This window comes from Cornus florida, unplaced genomic scaffold (assembly GCF_030987335.1).
Source record: "Cornus florida cultivar Cherokee Brave unplaced genomic scaffold, ASM3098733v1 CherokeeBrave_3.0.0_Hap2_Chr08, whole genome shotgun sequence".
Classification (NCBI taxonomy): Eukaryota; Viridiplantae; Streptophyta; class Magnoliopsida; order Cornales; family Cornaceae; genus Cornus; species Cornus florida.
This window is the reverse complement of record NW_026775578.1, coordinates 59,018,566-59,040,318: the sequence shown is the minus strand read 5'-3', so window position 1 is coordinate 59,040,318 and position 21,753 is coordinate 59,018,566. Positions and strand designations below refer to the sequence as shown.

Sequence of the window (21,753 nt, the reverse complement as noted above, 5' to 3'; positions counted from 1 at the left end):
ATGTCATGATGTGGACACTTCCTAAGTAATTCATTGAAGCGTTCCCATGCCTCATGAAACGTTTCTCCATCCCCATGTGAAAATTCTCTAATTGAGGTCCTCATGGCATTGGTCTTAGAAACTGGATAGTACTTCTTCAAGAACTCTTGTTGCATTTCTGCCCAAGAAGTGATTAAAAAAGGCCGAAGATTGTTAAACCAATACTTTGCCTTGTCTTTTAAGGTGAATGGAAAAAGTTTGAGTCTTAAAACCTCTTCCGGCATGTCCGTATATTTTACGGTGGAGCATACTTCAAGAAACTCATCCAAATGCTTATAAGGTTCTTCACTTGGAAGTCAATGATAGTTAGGAAGCATTTGAATGGTTTATGGCTTAATTTCATAATAATGTGCTCTAAATGGAGGCAATTGGATGCATGTAGGTGCATTATACTCATTAGGAACATAATGGTCTCTTAAAGCAAGAGATGGATTTGCTATTTGAGGTGCAACATGAACACCTTGGTTTTGAATTCCTTGATTGTTGATGGGAGGTTGTGGAGCATACATTGGCCTTGGCATTCCATATGGAACTTGGCCTAGTTGTTGTGGTGGTTGGTGAATGAATGACCTAGGCATGCCTAAAGGTACTTGTATGTTCTCATTGTGCACATTGGGATGAAGGATACCTTGTTGGTCTATGTGACCAATGTCCTCAACATGATTATCATTATGGTCATCCATTGAAAGATTGGCTCTATTTGAACTTCCTCTTCCCCTAGGGTTTCTAACGATAGATTCAAGATGCAAATCAAGAGGGACAAGAGTTGGTCTCAATGAATGACGCCCATGCATACACAATATAAAACACAACAAACACAAAGAATGACTAACACTATGCCTTCACAAAAATGCAATTAGACTTCTTCCACAAACATTTAATTCATACTTCCATACTTGAACAATAATGATGCAAGACAATTAAAAATAAGCCTCCAAGCGGGCCGACAATTTAACTAAGGGATTGAGTAAAGAAAGTCTCACAAAGGTCTTTTAGCACTTCAACTCCCAATTTTAAAGCTCGGCTTAGCAAGTTTAGAATTTTTAGCTTTTTGCTTTCTTTGCTTGCTTGAATTGAATGCTTGATGGCTCCTTTGTTTACTTCTTCTCCAACAATGCACCTAGTTAAGTAAGAACAACACAATAAGGAACCAAAAAGAAAAATAAAAATAAAGTAAGGACATGATCAAAAGAGTACTAATATTACTCAATTCCACAAATTCGACGTTGCCAAATCTAATCAACAAATCCCCGGTAACGGCGCCAAAATTTGGCAAATGGTGTAAATGCCGTTCCTTATACGCCAAAATTGATGTGGTGAATGTGCGGTTCAAGAAAAGCCTTTTTGGTCAAATTTAAATTTAAAAACCACTACCACCACTACTACTAACGTAGCAAGAGTGAGTAGGGATCATCCCAAGGGATTATGAGGATCGAGCAATGTCGTGGAATCACAATTAGGGCTAGTAGGTCGAGTGATCAAACAATTGGTTGGTTGGTTGATTAAAGAGCAACTAAATTAAACTAAGTAATAGCAAAAGAGTGCAATTAAGAGTAAGTAAGAGAGAGAGAGAGATCATGGGGTTTTGAGTTCACCACCAAGTAATGCATTTCTATATTATTGACAAGTGATTAATGAGGGCAAATTGTGTGTTGTAATATTGGTGTGTGTGAATTTGGTTGATTCAACAAGCAATGATGACTAGTTAAGCATGTATTGTCTAAATATCATGTGAAAGGCACAATATATCTAAGGAATGAATCATATATTGTCTAAACAACATGTGAAAGGCACAATAAATCAAAACAAGTCATTAATCCTTTCATTAAGCTCACAATCCAAATACAACCCAAGGATAGAGACATATGCTAATTGCATTCAAAAGCTTGGATCATCAAACAACAGCATAGATTGTCTTCCTATTTAACACTACACTACAACTACACTACTAGCATGAAAATAAACTAAGGGAGAGGCACAATCTATCAAGAGATAAGCATGAACCATCAAGAGAATTACAAAAGCATTATTTTAAGCACAATGTTTTGACAATCTCCAAATCTATAGCATTAATACACATAGACATGCATCAATAACACAAAATCTAGAGACAAGCATATGAACATCTATTCTAGCATACATAGACATATGGATAGAATGAAATGACCAATTAGAAGCATTAAACCACATAAATCATTGAATAAACAAGATCTATATATATCAAAGTGTCAAAACATCAATTACAACACTAATCTTTCAATAATACACAAGATTAAGGTATAAAAAACGTGCTTGGGGCTAACTCTAGCCCCAAGAGGATGTCTAGTCACTCATGGTGATGATGCTCCAACCCTCAAAGGCTAATTCCATGGTTGAAATCTGCTTCTTGTTGATGAAGAGTCTCCAATGGTATCTCTAGCCTCCTCTTCTAAGCTTCCTCTCCAAGAGATGATATGAAAATAATGTTGGCCTCCTCTTTGTAAAAGCAATCCTTATCCTTATATAGGTAGGTCAAAATGACACCTAAAATGAGCTGGGCTCGTGCACACAATATTCCCTAATGATTGGATAAAGGACAGCTTTCAATGAGATGTAATTTTAACTTTTTCGCACTGGAGGAAGTTCAATCGATCGAACCTTGAACTTGGATCGATCAAAAGCAAATGAGATCGATCAAACTTCGGTTGGATCGATCCAACTGGCTGAGCTTTTTGGAAATAGACAAATCCGAGATATTTATGAGAGATATTTATAGGAAAAGGACAAAAGTGGCAAGTGGGTGGTACAGTTGTGGATATGATCAATCATTTGAATAAGGACAAAAGTGTTCGATCGATCGAAGGATGGTATTGGATCAATCGAACTTTTGAAACTTTATATTTTTGGGTCAAGGCTTGGATCTATCTTGAAGTGCTGAGATCGATCATTGTTCGATCGATCGAACCTTGAACTTGGATCGATCGAACTTTGTTGCTTACCACCTTTGGCTTCATTTGCTTCCTTCTTTCTCCACTTTGCTCCTTTCTTTGATTAATCCAAGAATTGCTTCAATTAAGCTCTTATTTGGCTAAGTTAGCTTATTTTCGGGATAAGTGCCTGAAAAAGGAAATAATACGAAATCAATCTAAAATGGTAAAGTAAGATAGATAAAGATACTAGAATGCCTAAGCTTAAGGGGTTTAAATACGAATTTTCAGTGCTCATCACAACACCAGCAACCCCTCCAAATGACACTCTCGTAAAATATTGTCTGAACTATGAATAGACTAATACAGCTTATATCAGTCCACTATCCTCAGTCGGCGTCATTCCAATAAGTACCTTCCAGCCTCCGTCCGAACCATAGTCGCATTACAGTGATCTTTACCTACCACAACCTCACGAATCCCCTAAGACATTCACAACCACCATTCTTATAGCGTTGTAAAAACAAATCCCTACCTAGCGTAGAGCACATCCAACTAATCATTGTAAATTATTAGACTCGTATTGATAGTTTAACTATCCCTTCCTAAGTAGCATACCATATTAATGCATATCTAGGTCCAATAGGTTGGCTAGAAGTTTGTATCTTTACCTAATCCTATGACCCTATATCCCCAAATCCTAGCGCATATAGCACTATTACTCCATGTTATTACAATAATAGTTGGTTGACATACTTGTGCCCCAACCAAACCCTATACCAAATCTTGAACCAATTAACAAAAATGGAACACTTAACAACAAAATGCAATACAGAATAACAGAAATCAAACACATAGATACACACAATACAACCAAACAACCAAAATATAATTTCTACTTAAAACATCCTCCATTCCAGAAAAGAAAACCTTCTTTGAACTCAAGTTCCCAAATTATGTCACAAAAGTTCATTTCCTAGTTTCGTTGGTAATCATCCAACCTTGAAACCTATCTGTAACCATAGCTTAAAAGCAACATTCTTTTGCTTAAGAAAATACCAAAGGCTTACCCCTTATCTTCCTTATACGTGGAATGCAAACCATCTATCGTGGCTTTACAATGCAACGTAGAACGTCACAACCTAAACCCTATTCGCTCCAGAATGTGATATAAAATCACGTCTTTGTTCTGATAAGAACTCCATCCGATTCCCAAATGCTTAAAGTGTACTTTTCAGTTAACTCTCTGAGAGACGACACGAAAATTCATCCATATGTAGATTGGTTCACACCAACGCTACTAGTATCATTCACTATACTGCTGGTGAATGAGAGCACCCACGTGCGATTCTTCATCTTCAAGCTTCAATATCCCCTTTCTTGGAGATGCTGATATCTCCCCCCCTTAGGATCTTCTTCAGAATCTTATTCTTCGCTTGTCTTCTTTTTGAGAACATCTGAAGTTGTGTTAGCCCCGACATGCGGTGAACTAAAAACCTACACCCTAATCCATTCTTGGCGTATACTTTCTAAGTAATGCCAACCTTGAAACTAAACCTTTGATCCTAAGTTCTGCTTCTGGCAAAGAACTCGACAACCTATTTCGTTACTCCTTTGGGTCTGTATCGCTTTTGCCTTGAACCCTATCCTCCTCCTAGTGTCAACCACTCTGTATCAACAGAATTCAATTGACATCAACTCCTCCTAACGAACCGTAAACAGAGTACAATGAATCCTAATATGGCTCTAAGTTTTTTTTTAAGAGACACAACGCGGAAGTCCTATAACAAAAAACACTCCTAAGGACACTAGAACCTGGAGTGCTCTAATACCAATTGTGATACCCCCAGATTTCCGAATGCGGGTTGGCCAGGCCCACACCCGATTACCCGAGGATATAAAACCAATTAGCAATAAACGAACACAGAATACAATTAAAGAAACAGGAATAAATAAAAATTTGCTGAAAAGAAACTAGAATGATAATCCAAAACTGAAAACCTCAAAATAAAATTTTAGAAATAAAGTATTAATCTGATACATCCAACTTTTCCAATTCTAATACAACTCGGGAATCCATCTGGTGGACCCCTAATCAATACAAATACTGGAAAGCGAACAACTGAAAAGAAGTCCACTGCCAAACCATGAAGAAACCTCTTACGTCATCGGTAGAATGAGTAGTCGTCTCTACTCAGCACGAACCAGGTCTAAAACCTGGGACCATCCGTTACCTAAAAAATAATAGTGGATCAGGCCCACGAACAAGTTCTATCCTAACTACAATCCAAACAGAGACCCGATACGCAGATGCATCTTAGATGTCTCAACCATATCTATATAGTCCGTAATAGATAAATATATATCCACATTACAGGACTCTCACTAAACTATGCTGAGGGTCTCAACCTGAATAGAAGGCAACATGCAATACGCACATGAGTGGGCATGACTACCTAAGCCTAACAGAGTATACCTCAACCAACATAGCTAGTTACGCATTCTACTGCATATACGCACCCTAACCGTCGACTATGAGTCTCAAGCTCAGATCGCGGTACCATAATTTATATATATAAATTCCCATCCAAACCAATATAGTGCCGCTCAACTGTTCGTTGCCATGACACAACATAAAATTAAGATTTAAATGTTTTAATTAAATCCTTATCCCACTTATATATATAAGTTCCCTTTAAGTACAATGTTGTGCCGGTCAACAGTTCATTACTCAAGACACAATATGTAATCAGGATTTAAAACTTTTTAGTTAAACCCCTATCCTTCCTAATACAGACATATAAACAACCATCCAGTATGTTGTTCAACTGTTTTAGTTGACAGGACATGAAACCATGTAGGATTTAACTGGTTTAGTTAATCCATTCCGTATGTATGAATGGGTAGGAATTAGCGTTGTGACCTAATCCATCCCTCCGTATGACACCGTCCCATACCGGTGCATACATGCAAATGATCCATTAATGATGCAACATTATAAGCAGTACATCAAATAAGTATACAGTATCTATATAGTTGATAAACACAAAATTTAAACAAGTCATCAACTAAAAAAAATCCAGAATCCATCCATGTAATTAAACAAGACAAAGTTTACTAATTCGTCAAGTTAAAATCCAGAATCCGTCCATGTAATTAACGAGACAAAGTTTAATGTTTCATTAAGTTAAAATCCAGAATCCATCCATGTAATTAACGAGACAAAGTTTAATAGTTCATCTAGTTAAAATCCATCCATGAAGTTGATAACTTAATTTATTTAACTTAAATTTTAACTAACTTAAAACACAATCCAACAGTTGACAACATTAGCAATTAGTAAAGTGTCAATTATGTCAAAGAATGATTTAATATCATTCCAGAAACCCACAGAGCATATCACATTAAATTATATTTAAGAATAACTATACAAATTCTTTTAACTTGCTAGCATCACAACATGCAGTTAAACATTCCCTATCCGTTTACGGTCTGTGATTAAATAACCAAAAATCCAGTTACTGATATATTACAAGTCAGATAACCAACAGAGTATATCATATCAAATTACCTTTAAAGTATAATTTTATCGACCTTTACTACTTGCTAGAACAGCAACACATAGTCAAATCCTTCCCTCCCATGGATAACATACAATTTAACCATTAAATTTTTCGAAGTTAGTTAAGTTTAATTGCATAGACTAACCATCCTGGGACTATAACAAATTAATTAAAATTGCTTAAAACCCCTTTACACTTTCAGAATCACACCACAGCCCCTGAACCTCAAAAAAATCACAGAACTACACATAATGTGTAGTTTTTCCATAGAGCGGGCTCCCCCACAAGAGGGAGCCGGCTCTCCCTAGTCCAGAGCCGGCTCTCCCACAAGGGGAGCCGGCTCTCTTTGCCCTAGAGCTGGCTCTCTCCTTTGGAGAGCTGGCTCTCACTCCTTTGAGAGCCTGCTGCCCTTCTGCAACTTCCACGGCCTTCTTTTTCTTCTTTGGCCACTTCCACCTTCTCTGTTCCTTATTAAAACTGACCCTAAGCGTCTTAAATTACATCCAGTTATCATGTAAGTCCTTTGTTTACCACAATTTGCATTAACAGAACAATTAAAACCATTACTGATTCAACATGCTCAAACATCAACAGGTGAAACCAAACTTGCGCAAACAATTTCAGTTTAGTTTCAGAATATACAGATAGTTAATTTAACCTATACAAAGCATGGTTGATCTATCTAATATATGTTTAAGATCCTAGAGAACATCTAAGAATGCACAGATCATAAGCCAAAGGGAGAGAAAGATAATAGAACTTGCCTCTGTAGTTTTGGTTTGAAACCTTTAACCGTCCTCTGTCCAGACATTCCGGCGACCTCTCGACTGTCGTCCACTCCTTTGTTTCCCTAGGTTCCACCCATGATCACACCCCTTCTTTCCCTCCTTGGTTCAGCCTTGGTTCTTGGCTGAAACCCTAATTCTTCCTCTTTTGTTTTTCCCCTCTGTTTTCTCTATATTATACTGTACGTGTATAGGGTTCTAAACCCTTTTGAAAACCTATAACAATATATATATATAGGCACCCAATAAAACCCTAAGCCTAATCCTAATCGATCATGGAAACCTAAATGAGTCTTAATCTTAGTCGGCGTGAGATAAAACTGCCTAGAACCCTAATCACCTTACAATTTAATACACTAATAATTTATACCTAATTAACTCACTAAAAATGAATTTAATTCAATTACAAAAAATATAAATACAATTAAACACATAAATCACTCAAAAATCAATTAACAAATAAATTTAATTAATAAACCTTCCAATTCACACAACATGTAATTTAATTTCACATAAAAAAGAAAACCACCAAAACACCTAGCCACGTAACCACCTAATAATACTAAAATAAAAATGAAAACAATAAAATAAATAGTAAAATTCTAATTATATCCCTTTTAAAACTAGGGGGATTACATTTCCCCATTAATGTACAATTGCTAGTGTTTGATGAAGTGAAGTTTAGTGGTGACTCTATGCCCCAAGACCTCTCTCCTCTATCTTTTCCTTATTTTCTAGATTGCTCTCTTTTTACTTGCATTAATCTTTAATTGCATTGTAGCTTGAGTAATCAATCACTAACAATCTTTGATCATTCGACCTACTAATTCGACATTAATTTCCATCACAAATACACCTCCAATCCCTTGGGACGATCCCTACTCACTCTAGCTATATTTTTAGTTAGAAATGGTAGTGGCATTTCATAAATTTAAACTTTGGTCATACTACACACATTTTTATTGCAATTTGGGTTTGAAGCGACACAAGCCACACCAAGTTTTGGCGCCGTTGCCGGGGATTTGGCACCATCGTATTTAGAAATTAATTAGGAATTAGTACTCTTTTGATCTTGTTTCTATTTTTATTTTTATTTTTATTTTATTGTTAGTTACTTATTGTATTTGTTCTTGATTGGCTAGGTGAATTGAGGCAAGAGAGTGAAGCAAAGGGAATTTGAAAAACAAGAGAAGCAAAGGAAGCCAAGTGAAGCTAAGCTAAGCCAGAGCATAAAAAGCTCAAAAATAAAATAAAAATTACAAAGTAAGTAAGACCAAAAAAAAAAAAAAAAAAAAAATTGAAAAATCAATTAAAGTTGCTTAAGGACCCTTTGTGAGCCTTTCTAAACTCAATCTTTAGTTAAATCGTGAGCCCGTGTGGAGGCAAGTCTTTACTTTTCTTAGATAAATCATGAGCCTACGTGGAGGCAATTTAAAATTTTCTTGCATATTGTTCAAAGCATGGGAGTATGGGATCATCGTATGTGGAGGATTATTGATTATTGATTTGTTGCGGAGGGAAAGTGATTGCTACTTGCTCGTTACTTGTTTTTGTTTTGTTTGTGCATGCATGGTCGTAGGTCGTGAAATCTTACTTTTGTCCCACTTAATTTGAATCTTGAATCATTTGTTCGTAATTCTAAGGAAAAGGGTAATTCTAGTCATTTCATTTCATCAATGGAAGAAATTAATGGGGACCATGTGGAGGACCTTAGTCACATAGACTAACAAGGCATCCTTCATCCTAATGTGCATCATGATAATATTCAAGTACCATTAGGCATGTCAAGGCCTTTATTCCATCACAACAATAAGGCCAAGTTCCATTGGGAATGCCTCGGCTAATTTTTACTCCACAACCTCTCATTCTTCAAGGCAATTAAGGTGTTTATGTAGCACCATCAGTTGTGAATCCTCCTCTTGTTTTGCGTGACCATTATGTGCCTAATGAATATAATGCACTCACTTGTATTCAATTGCCCCCATTTAGAGCTCATCACTATGAAATTAAACCACAAACCATTCAAATGCTTCCCAATTATCATGGACTTCCAAGTGAAGAACCTTACAAGCATTTGGATGAGTTTCTTGAAGTGTGTTCCACCGTGAAATACATGGACATGCTGGAAGAGGTTTTGAGATTAAAACTTTTTCCTTTTACCCTTAAAGATAAGGCTAAATATTGGTTCAACAATTTTAGGCCTTTTTAGATAACTTCTTGGGCAGAAATGCAACAAGAGTTCTTGAAGAAGTACTATTTAGTTTCAAAGACCAATGCCATGAGAACTTCAATTCGAGAATTTTCTCAAGGGGAAGGGGAATTGTTTCATGAGGCATGGGAGCGCCTTAATACGGTTGATGCATCTATGGGTGGTTCTTATCTTGATAGACATGAGGATGATGTATGACGTCTTTATGAAAGCATGAGTGAAAATTCAAACTGTCGTATACCTAAAAAATGATAGTGGGTTAGGCCTATTTTCACCTTTTCGCTTCCGCAATTGTTTTCTTTTGTTTCCGTGACTTCAGGGAAAGTCACCATGGTGTCTTAGGGATAGGCAGTTTTCGAACGTGGATATTCATGGCCCCATATTTCACGACATTCTTCTTTATTGTGGGGGTTTTGGAAATTTGAATGGTTTGGTTGTCATGATTAAAAACTGAAATTAAACTAAAATTAAATTAAAATTAAGCAAAAATGATTAGAGAGAGAAAGGTCTTAGGGCTTTGACTTTACCTCAATCATCATATTATGGTTAATTGTTTCAACTCTGGGGATTTAACAAATTATGTTTTAAATGAATTGAAGTCACACTAGACCCGTGGCTTCTCTTCAGGTTTTCAATGAAAATTGGCTGCTTTATTACGTCTCGAATCTTCGGACCAACTTGTCTCGGATCTTCGAATCAACTCGTCTTGGATCTCCGGATCAACTCGTCTCGAATCTTCGGGTTCTAGTCACGGCATCCTGAGTTCACTTTTTAACCATTAGAATAATTTAGCTTTAAATTGTGAAAACTGTAATGACCCGGTCATTTCCTTCCTTTCATTTTTCCTCAGAATTTTACGGATGAATTTTTTTCGTTAAAATTTCTTTTCTGAGTTCAGTTTCTCGTCGCTTAGTGTCGTCTCGAGTGCTCGGAAATGGTTTCTGAGACTTTTTCCTTTGGATTGACAACTTTCTTTGATGACCGAGTCATTTTCACAATTTTCGTTTTTCGACACTATTCACTTTTTGTCCTTATTCCTATTTCGTCCTTTTCCCTATTTCGTCTTTTCCCCGTTTGTCACTTTGTTGGCAAAACCTCACTTCTTGTGCTCAAAGTTGGTTTTTGACTTCATGTATCTTTATCGTGAGTGGTTTCCACGAAATATGTATCTTTACTTTTGCAGGAAAGTACTCTGGTTGCTCCCGGTGTCCATAGGGGCATGGATGGATAATTCTTTGAAATTAATTTCTTTTCTTGGGGTGTTTTTCGTAAATATATTTTGAAGATATTTTATTTCAGGTGTATCTAAGAAAATATCTTTTGGAAAATATTTTCATTCTGGGGCAGTTTTGCAGTTAACCTTTTTTGTGGGGGCCATTGTGCAATTAATGAAAGTTGTTGCAAATTATCTTGTTTTGAGCCTGGATCCTCGTATGAGATTCATTTTCACTTTTTGTTGAGTTGTAAACTCTTAGAAGTCCCTTCTGGTCGATGTTTTCCAGTTTTAGGGTTTTTGGCCCCGGTTTGCGCTAAACTTGTTTGGAGCATAACTTTCTGCTCGGGACTCAATTTTTGACGCTGTTTCTTCTGTTATTCTTATTTTCTCATTTTGAATCTTTTTTGTTCACAGAGTTTCATAATTTGAGTGCGTCTGCTCAAATTTCACTTTCCGGACCCGGTGGGGCCCGTTTGGGGCACGTTTTTGAGATTTCTATAAAAGGGGGATGAGATATTTTATTTTTTCATCTTCCCCACTATCTTGCACGACCTGAAGCTTCCATGGCACCCCAAGGGAGGCTACCAAATTTTCTCTCCTCATTTGAACTTTATTTCTTTGTCAGAACATAGTAGGGCCTTTGCGTTTTGTGTTCGTGTTGACTACGCGCTTCTTTCACCCTTATTAGAACCAGTTTTTGGCCAAATTTTGAGTTCGGGTTTGAAGTCAAGTTGTGATTTTAATGGGGCTTCTTGTGGGTTCATGTAGATCGTGTTGTCCCCGACAAAACCCTTCGGTATCGTCGGATTCGGAGCACTTTTTTTCGGTGGCCTTTTGAGATTTTCATCTCAAATTGAGGTAGGGGATGTCTTAGGTTTATATTATTGTTATGTTGATTGTTTTATAAGCATATACAACTTGTGAGCATGCCTTGTTCAAGTTTTTAGAATTTAATTTATTTATTTTCTTTATTTAGGATTTAATTCTAATGATGATATATAGTTTATAATTAAATTATGGCATGCTAGTAAATTAGGCCTTGGTGAGTTGTGTAACATATATTAAATTTGGGGCATTTGAGTAAGAATTGCAAAACTTATTTAATATTTATCTTTTGTGAAAGATTAATTCACATAGTTGTATCAAGTATGAAACTAACTTGTAATGTGATCTTAAAGTAGGCCTTGGTGAGTTCTTTAACATATATTAAATTGAGGACATTTGGATATGTTTGAAAATCTAGAGAAAAATTAATTAATGAGTTTAATTAATTTTATTTTCAGTGTGTTGGTCACTTAAATTGATATTGGAGGTAATAGGTTGATAATCCCTTGAAATGTAGTCTGTTTAATCACCTTGTGAGCATGTTACTAATTTGATGTAGAATTAGTACTTGAGACCTCTTGAAATGGTAGTTGGACTTAGCATGATATAGAATATCATTGACTTACATATCTTGCTTAGATATATCTTGTGTCGGTGTATAACTTGTTAGAATATTACAATTGTTTACCTTGGAAGCTAGTTACTAAATTGGGACTTATTTAGTACTTGTGGTTTAGTGTGGTAATGTGGTTCAATTGTTGTAAAATATTCTTGTTTTGGTGTATAAATTGCATATTGGAGGCTTGACATGTCATATGCTATCTAGACTTGAATTATAGGACATGGTTTGTGTGGATTCAACCTTATTTGTGCATGGAAGATGGTTTTATGCATTAGTGGATTTGGTATAAGTTTGGTCTAACTTATTGATCTTTGTATAAGTTTTGAACTTATTGATTTTGGAAAGCTTGTAAGGACATATTTCACGTGATGGCTAGGGTTTGGCTCTAATACGGAGACAAGAGTCTTCTAAGTCATAAGTGCACACTAGGTAGTACCTAATAGGTCGTAATTGCCCGGAATAACTTAGGCATGTGTGCACTAGGTAGTGCCTTGTGGGTCATAATTACCCGGAAACACTTGCTTGGTCTAGTGACCACATGTCCTAGTCTTTCTACTTTGATTTCGTATTCAATTTCAAGTTGTTAATCATGGATTACTTGTAACTTGAGAATTGGTGCTTGCCTATGTATTTTGATCTCATTTAGTATACTTGAAACTGTATACTTGAACTTGTATCCTTGTTAGTGTAAACTCTATCTAGTGTATTTACGCTTAGTATGCTTGTCTTGCGTGTGCGGATTTCGTTTTTGTATACTTGTGCCATGTATACTTGTCTTGTGCGTATGTGTTTAGCTTAGTATACTTGTGTTTGTATAGTTAATTTATGAGTACTCTATACATATATCTTATACTTGTGTATGTATGCTAGATATTGCTTACCCGTTTAACATGATTTAGTATACTTGTGAGCATGTGTACTTGAATGTCGTGTATCATGTTTTAATACGGTTTAGTGTACTTTGGCATGTATACTTGTATGCCGTAGTTCATTTCAATTGCATGAGTAGCTTAGGATGCTCCCTGAGTCTCATTTTGATATAGACGTTAGGTGGCATGAACCCTTTTAACATGTTTCACCATAAAGTGATCTTATTGTAAAATGTTAGGTCGATGCATGCTCATCTCCTACGAGTAGCTTTATGTTACTCACCCACGTAGTGGAGACATTTTTTAGGTACAGGAATCAAGATTCGAGATTCTCATATTGCTTGGATGATTTGTAGCCTTGAAGGTTTCAATTCTTGTAAAAGTTGGCTTGAAATGCCACTTGTAACCTTATATGTCAAAATGTGTATATTTTATTCCAATTATGTAATGTGTATATAAGTATACTCTATGCAATGTATTTGACATATATGAGATGAGGCAGGAGGCCAATGACATGTATCTTGTATTCTATGCAACTTTAACTTTATGAAATATTATGAAAATATTGAAAAATGCTACGTCATTACTTCATAACTTTTGCATCGGGTGTGGGAATTCCATTATTATTCTTTAATAGGGTCTTATAAATCATGTTTGAAGTATGGCCAAGGGCCAAACGGTAATTTGAAATCATTTGATAATTTTGGTTTTCAAATTTCCCTTTTCTTGTTCATTTTTGCCTTTTTGCCCGTTGGGGAGTCGGATTTTGTATCGGTGGTATTTTTAAGCCGTGGACCATTGTAGCACGTCCAAATAGGTAAGTTACATTTGCGTGCATGGTCGTTTCTGGGCAAACCTTCTTCTTTAGTGAAATGAGCCTCCTATGGACTCATTCTGAAATTTTGTTGCATAATATGATCTAGGGACATTCTAGACCTTTCACATCAATTTTAATTTATTCTTTCGACATGGTTGAATAGAAAATGTGATTTTAGGGGGGGGGGGGGGGGGTTTCTTCTTCGTGTTTTTCCAGAAAATGTTGTCTTGGTACCGGAAATCCCTTATGAAGTTTCAGCTTCCAGTTGCATTTTAGCAGCTTTTTGGCCTTCATGACCAGATTTCATGGAGGGGCATTTTGGGTATTTTACAGTGAGGTTTTTTTGAATTCTCTTGCGAGTCACGTAGAAAACTCGATTTTAGGGGGGATTTCTTCTTCGTGTTTTTCCAGAAAAACTCGTCTTGACCTCCGTTTCAAGCCTTAGTTTTGGAAAACCTGATTTGGACCCTTGCTGTCAGCATAGGCATGCCATTGGGCGTTGGGCGCACATAGGGCATGTCATGGCCTTCGTCGGGCCGCCGCGACGTTAAAATTTCAAACACTCATTTCTCCCTCGTCCGGACTCCAAATCGAGTGAACTTTTTTTTGAACTTGATTAATTTTTTGCTGTCTTTCCAACGGTGTTCTCGGTTGCACCTGGATCTCCTTGGATAATTACCAGTTTACCCTTTTAGCCTTAATTGCTCGTTTTTCTTCGTCATGCCGTTTCTCCTTCGTCCGGACTCCGAATCATGCGATTCTTGAGTCCATCTTGATTATTTTTTCGTTATCCTTCCAACGGTGTGCTCGGTGGCACTTAAGTCCACAATTTTCAGAAATGACTATTTTGCCCCTAAGGGCTTATTTGTCATATTTTTGATCTTTTGCTTCCGCATCAGTTCTCATTTAGTTCCACGACCTCATGGAAGGTCACTTTGACTTCTTAGAGTCTTGTTTTCTGTTTTCGCTTTCGCAATTCGGATCCGTTATCGGGTCAATCTTCGGTTAATCACAGGACGCACTGGCTTGAAAAACCAGGGCCATCACAAAAACTGTATTCAAATTATTAGCTTTGTCCTCATTGGAGCAAGCTCTCGTCTTGAGGGAGCGGGCTCTCAACTTTATGGAGCCGGCTCTCCCCCTCTACGAGTCATCAAAATAATTCCCTTTTGGAAATGACCTTGTGTGAAGAAAATTGGTTAAGTTTTCAATATTTGTGAATGACTGCATTGGAATGACAGGTTTGTAGGCCTCCCTGTTGAACGTCTTGAATAGATACAGAAGATATGGGGATGGAAGGAATTGATGGAGCTTCAACCCCCTCTGTTTGCAACAGATTATTTCACAAAGTGGGTGGCGCGGGAGTCACTATACGAATGACTTATGAGATTCTTACTGACTTTTTTGTACCGTAGTACATGGATCACTAACAAGGGGTATCCCAATCTTTGTGCCATCTTCTTGCCAAGTGTCAAGGCTCGAGCCTCAGTTCCATAGCTCGAGCACAACAAAAAGAAATAAGAAATCCACACATACCACATACCACATCCTACCCTAACTCTGATTTACCAGAACTGAACTTGAAGCTACACCATGAAAGCCAAGGTAACAAGCAAGAAATACGTCCGCTCGGAGAGAGACAACTGCATCCTCCAATGTCTGAATATGTTCTCCTAGGCTAGGTGTTTGAACTGGAGTGTTAGGGATGACTGGATCAGGAAACTCATCTTTCAAGGACGAGTGATAGATTATGGAGACCAGAGTCAAAAGAGATCCAAAGACAGAAAATTTAATAAGCAACATATCATGAAGAACTCAAATATCAAATCAAAAGTCTAATTAAGCTACTAAAACACTTAAATTAATTTTTAATTAACTTAATTAATTAAAAATCTCTAGATTTCAAAAGTTATACAGTTTGCTTTGTCTTGAACATTGTCTATTAAATTGCCATTTGTTTGATATTATCCACCTGTGATCCATTTCTGAAAAGCCAAGTAAGGGCTTATGATCGAGGTTCTTTCCAGTCCTGATTTTGATTCCAAAATGGTAAGCTTCTTGTATTCTCAGTTTTTTACCATTCTTTGCTTCATTTAAGCTTTAAAAGGGCACTCAAATGGAAAAACACCGTGAATGAAAAAGAATCAAATTGGAAAAAAAAATGAACGACGGAAGAAACGGCGTCAAAAACTCAAAAATTACGATATTGATCAATCTATTCGTGAAGTCAACTATTTGCTTGATACCAATGCAATCTCGGACTTTTCCTCTTGGAAAGTGCTAAAAGGAACCTCTTCCATTAATATCCAGCACACCTACCGTCCCTTCACTGAAATCTCCACCTTAACTTGAGTTCAAGCCTTCACTTAAACTGCAATAACTCTCACTACGATTAGATTTTTGGTGTGTGGTTGGTACCATTGGAAAGCTAACTTCAAGCTCTTGAATTTACACTCAAGAATGACCTGATTTGGATTTAAAACGAGTATATATAATTATCAAATTTTTTTATATATCCTCGGTATATGAAATATGAATAATTACTAATAAAACGTAACTTTTTATTTTAATAATATATATGTTCCACCCCCAATGCAAAGGCAAGGTTCCCAAGGTTATAGATCTTCTTTTCAATCACATGGAAACCAATTCTCAAATTCTCATTTTCCTAATCAATCATCTTACTCTTAAGGAAATTCTAGGAGTCCCGCTTTTGAGGAGAAAGTGTTGACTGCTTTGGGTACTTTAGAGGCAAACACTCAATTACTTCATTCCCATTCTCAATCCATTACAAAGCTAGAAACCCAAGTTGGGCAAATAACTAGTACATTGAATGCTAGGGAAAAAGGGAAGATGCCCTTAAATACCCCACCAAAGCAACAATTTGTTATGGAGACAAATTCCTCATCGGAAAGTCCCACAATTGAACATGTCAATGTGGTGACAACCTTGAGAAGTGGAAAAATTGTTGACAACCAAGTTGGTGTTCACAATGAAGTGAGTAAACCGGTGCAACCAAAAGTTGACACCCGTCTCGTTTCCCATTTTATTCCTCCTTCATTGCATGTGCATGAGCCATTTGTTGAAAAAGTTTTGAAAGATGATTTAAAAATTTTTTGTGTTGAAAATGTTGTGAAATAAGATTTTGAAAAAGCTTTTGAGCCTAAGGCTCTATTTCCGGATGCCTTAAAAGGGTCCATTTCTCTTGAAAAGCAAAAGACCAAAGTAAATGAAATAATTGAAGTGTTTAGGCAAGTGAAGATTAATCTTCCACTCTTGGATGCAATCAAATAAATTCTGGCTTATACCAAATTTTTGAAAGATCTTTGCACCCAAAAGAGGAAGAACAAAATCCAATCACCAAAGAAAGTGGTCTTGACCGAGCAAGTAAGCTCCATTTTGCAACATAATACTCTCCCAAAGTTTAAGGACCCTGGTTCATCTACTACTTCTTGCATCATTGGTGACCATGTCATTAACCAGACTCTTCTAGATTTAGGACCAAGTGTTAACCTTCTTACATATTCGGTGTATGTCAAATTGGGCTTAGGAGACTTGAAATCGACGTTGGTAGTTTTGCAGTTAGCTGATCGATCCATTAAAAAACCCCAGGGTGTTATTGAGGATGTCTTGATTAAAATTGATAAATTCTTCTTCCCGGTTGATTTCATTGTCATTGACATGGAACCGGTCCCGAATCCCAAGAGCCAAATTCCAGTTATCCTTGGCCGTCCTTTCTTGGCAACCACAAATGCCAACATCAATTGTAGGAAGGGGATAATGAAAATCTTATTTGGGCATATGAAAGTGAAGTTGAATATATTTAATCTAACCCTGAATTCAATGGATAAGCATGAAGAAGTGTATGTTGTGGAAAAGTGTCTTGACAATGAATTTAAAAAAATTGAGTCTTTGCTTGAAAAAGAAATTTCCAAAAGTTTACCTTCCAAAATGATTTCTAAGAATGTTGTTTTGAAAACAAATATTAAAAGGGCATGGAAGCCCAAGAGTTGCATTGACAAAGGAACATCAATCTCTTTTGATTCAAATCTAACAAGTTCTTTAGGGAACCATTTGTTGGGTGGGATTCAAAATGCCATTCACCCCGCAAAGAGGGGATACCAAACAAGATTTTTAATCCGGCCTAAAAGAGCCCAACGTCTTGCTAGAGACGTTAAAGACTAGTGCATTCCGTAGGGTTTGATAACCCTATTCCTCCCTCATTTATGTTTTTACATGTTTTTGCATCGTTTAGATATGAGTTGCATTGAAAAATCCGGCTTGAGAGCCATTTTTTGCATTTTTGAGTACTGCGAGGGACACTTCGATTGATCGAATCACCTGTGATGAGGACTGTTCAGTTTCCATTTCGATCGATCAAGGGCAGGTTCAATCGATCGAAATCCATTTTAGATCGATTGAAGTTAAGGGTTTGATTGATTGAAGTTTTTTAAATGCGTCATTTGAATTTTTCGGAAATCCCTTTGACCATTTCAGCTTCCCCATTTTTTTATTTTCTTTTTCTTTTCTTTTTCTTTTTCTCCCTATTTTCCTCATTTTTCTTTTCTTTTTCTTTTTCCTTTCCTTTTTCTATTTTTTTATTCTCCTATTCATCTTCTCTCTCTCTTGCAAAACCCTAACCCTCTTCTATCTCTCTCTCACCGAACCTCCATCTCTCCCCTACCATCTCCATTCCTCTCTCATTTTCTCTCCCTCAACACCACCTCACCACCTTTTTCTCATCGTGGCGAAACCCCAAGAAGCCAAAGCCACTGCCGGTCACCTCCATTAACTCCGGCGATGCTTTTGGCCATTCGGCCAAGCTCCTTCTCCTCTAATCTCTCTATTTCTCTCTCATTTTACATTTTATTCATCACCTCCGACCGATTTAGGCCAAGGAGGACTCGGATCTAGTTCCGGCGACCGTCTGCAGTTTTCGGCAAGTCTCCAGCGAGACTCCGGTCACCTTCTCTGACGCCGACAAGGTTGAAAAACCCCCCTTTTCACTCCAAATCTCTTCCTTTACCCTTCTCTTCACTTCTTTGAGTCTGGTATGTTCCAATTTTATTTTTATTTTTTTTCTTTAAATTTTATCTTTAGTTCAATTTTAATTTTTTTTAGTTTTGCAATTGTTAGCTTGTATATATTCTTGTGCATATATAAAAATTGAAAAAGCAAAAACAAATAAAAATAAATAAATAAATAAATAAGTAAAATAACAAAACAAAATAGAAAAAATTCTTGTTGAAAATTGTTGCTTAAAAAAATTGGAACATTTGAATTGGATTTTATTTTGCATAAAAAATGCTGGAATTACATTGAGAATTGAATTTATTTGATGATGGAATTTTGTTGATACTATATTTTTGATCTTGTTGTGACATGGAAATTGAAATTGGAGTTGGAATGAAATGTGGTTTGTTGTTGGCTACTCTTTAGAAAAGGAGGATGGGCAAAGTTCATTGGTTTTATGGATTGAATGTGGGCAGTGTCCCTTGTTGGTTGTTGAAATTGAAATTGATTGTGTTGAATGTTATACATGGATTTTTGTTGTGTTGAAAAATTTTTGAGATGTCCATTTTTAAAGGGGAACCATGCCGAATTTTTGAAAAATTTCTACACTTGGATTTTTAAAATCAAAACAAGGCATGTGGTTTGATTCTTAGACTTTGAGATATAATTTGAAAAGAATTTTAAAATTAATTTTGAATTGAAACAAAAAAAGAGAGAAAGAAAGTTTTAACTTGTTTTTAAAAGAAGAAATGTTGATGTTAATTTTGAAATGGCTTTGAAAGTTTAAATTGTTGTGAGCATAGTTCAATCTTATCTCATTTGTTTCTGAAAAAGGAAATGCATGGATTTGTTCTAAGTTGTTTATATTGACTGCAAACATGACTTGATTTGATTTTGTGCTTTTCAAATTGAAAATAACAAGTCTTGTCTTAAATGCAAAACAATGTTTCAAATGGGCTTCTTTGAAAAGTTTTGATTGGATTGAGTGCATTATTTTGGTAAAATGAGTTTTCATTGTTAACATGCTTTGTGATCACACTTGTTGGGTTTCAAATGATTTAAAAAGGGAAATTTTTGAGCATTGATTGAAAAATGTGAAGTTGAGTTATATAATTGTTTCCATTGTTGTTCATTACATGATTCTTGTCATGAAGCCTTTCTACAATACAATTGAATGTCTTGGCCCCAAAGTTTTTAAAAATTCTAATTTTACCCAAAAAGTGTTGAGAAATTCCAAAGTTGACCAAAATGCCCTTGACTAAGTTGAAATTTGTTCCATTTGATTCCTTTGCATCCATTTGCATATTCTAAATGCCTTTGAACTTGTATGCGATCTAATTCTTAATTCTTGCCATGCTAGGGCACCGGTTTGATGTCTCTTGATATTCTTTATCATGATTCTGATTTTCTTGTGCTTACTGACTTTGAGACCTGCCAAATGTGGTTTCTAACTAAGTTTGGGGGTATGTTATGGATCTTGGGAATTTCAAATGCATGATTTGGATGTATCTGTTCTTTGGCCTTAGTTGAGATTTTGAACTAAAATGTGAACCAAGTTAGGATTGTATTTACTTGATATTGCTATTTATCTGATTACATGCCATTGTCTTGATATCTTATACACTTGTGATCTATTCCTGATGACCGAGGTTCTGTCCGATCCAAATTCTGACTTACTGATGGTAAGCTTCTTGTATTATCATATTTACCCATTCTCTGCTTCATTTAAGCATTAGAGGAAGTCACGAGCTGTGAATGATCATAGGATGTTGATTTTGTTGCATTGCTAAATATGATATTTCTTTGTCTGGAGTTGTTCTTATTTATGCATCATTCAGATATATGCCATCTAGTTGCATACCATGTCCAGGATTCTTTCTTGAACTTGCCCGTCATAACATGCCTTGGATTGTTGTGTTTTACGACCGTGCATTTCACTTAGTCTTTATTACATGACATGCCTGTTTCTTGAGTCGTAAGTTGACATTTTCTATATGCTCCATGCTATCCTATTGCTCTATTTTGATCTCCATTGTTGCACCTGTAGACATTCTTACTAGGAATTGATACGATGTCATCCTAGGGTCTACTTATTATACCATTACAACATCTTCTTGAGTTTTAGGTTTGTGAATGCACGTTGCATCATTTATGCACATCACAACCTATGCTTGTCCTGTTGATCATATTTCTGCTCCATCTGTTTCATATGTGACTTTTCTTCCCTCTGTGTTATTATTGCCTATATAATCTGTTTTGTTTAGCTGAGGCATGTAGAATGTTGATTATGAAGCTTTCTTAATCATTTCTTGCACAAGCATGATCCTAGTTGTCTATTTGCCCTTTCTATCTGCTTTAGGCATGCTTAATGTTTCCTTATCAGTTGCTTACTATATTTTCTACCTGTGCACTGATTTATAATTATTTTTGCAGATGCAGCGTAGAAGAAAGACTCTTGCCAGAAAGAGAGTTCCTAGAGTGCCACAGCCTGCATCTCCAGTTGCAGAGTCTTCTTCTTCATCTTCTTCTTCTTCTTCATCTGCCATGGATGCCGAGCATGCCATTATTCGAGAGGTCCCACTTGAGTCTTACGTTGGTAAGACACGAGAGACTGAGTACAGATTTGACAGAGACCTATTCTCTACCTTGGACCAAACTAAGTGGTCTTATGATGAGTTAGTGAGGCGGGGCATTGATTGTATCATGACTCCAGCAGATATAGTTGTCTACCCCCGGTTGGTTGCTCTCTTCTATCAGCACCTCCAGATGGATGAGGATGACAAGACTTCTTCTACACACTACCATTGACGTTCAGGAGATCGATATTTCTCTCCCGGCCATAGCTGCTGCCAGTCGATGCCCCCACACTTTTCCATTGGCTGATGATAC

At 36.5% G+C, this 21,753-nt stretch overlaps 1 pseudogene; it reads left to right on the top strand.

Moving 5' to 3' along the window:
* Positions 1-99, top strand: LOC132272104 (small nucleolar RNA R71; annotated as a pseudogene).
* The last annotated feature ends 21,654 nt before the right edge of the window (positions 100-21,753 follow it).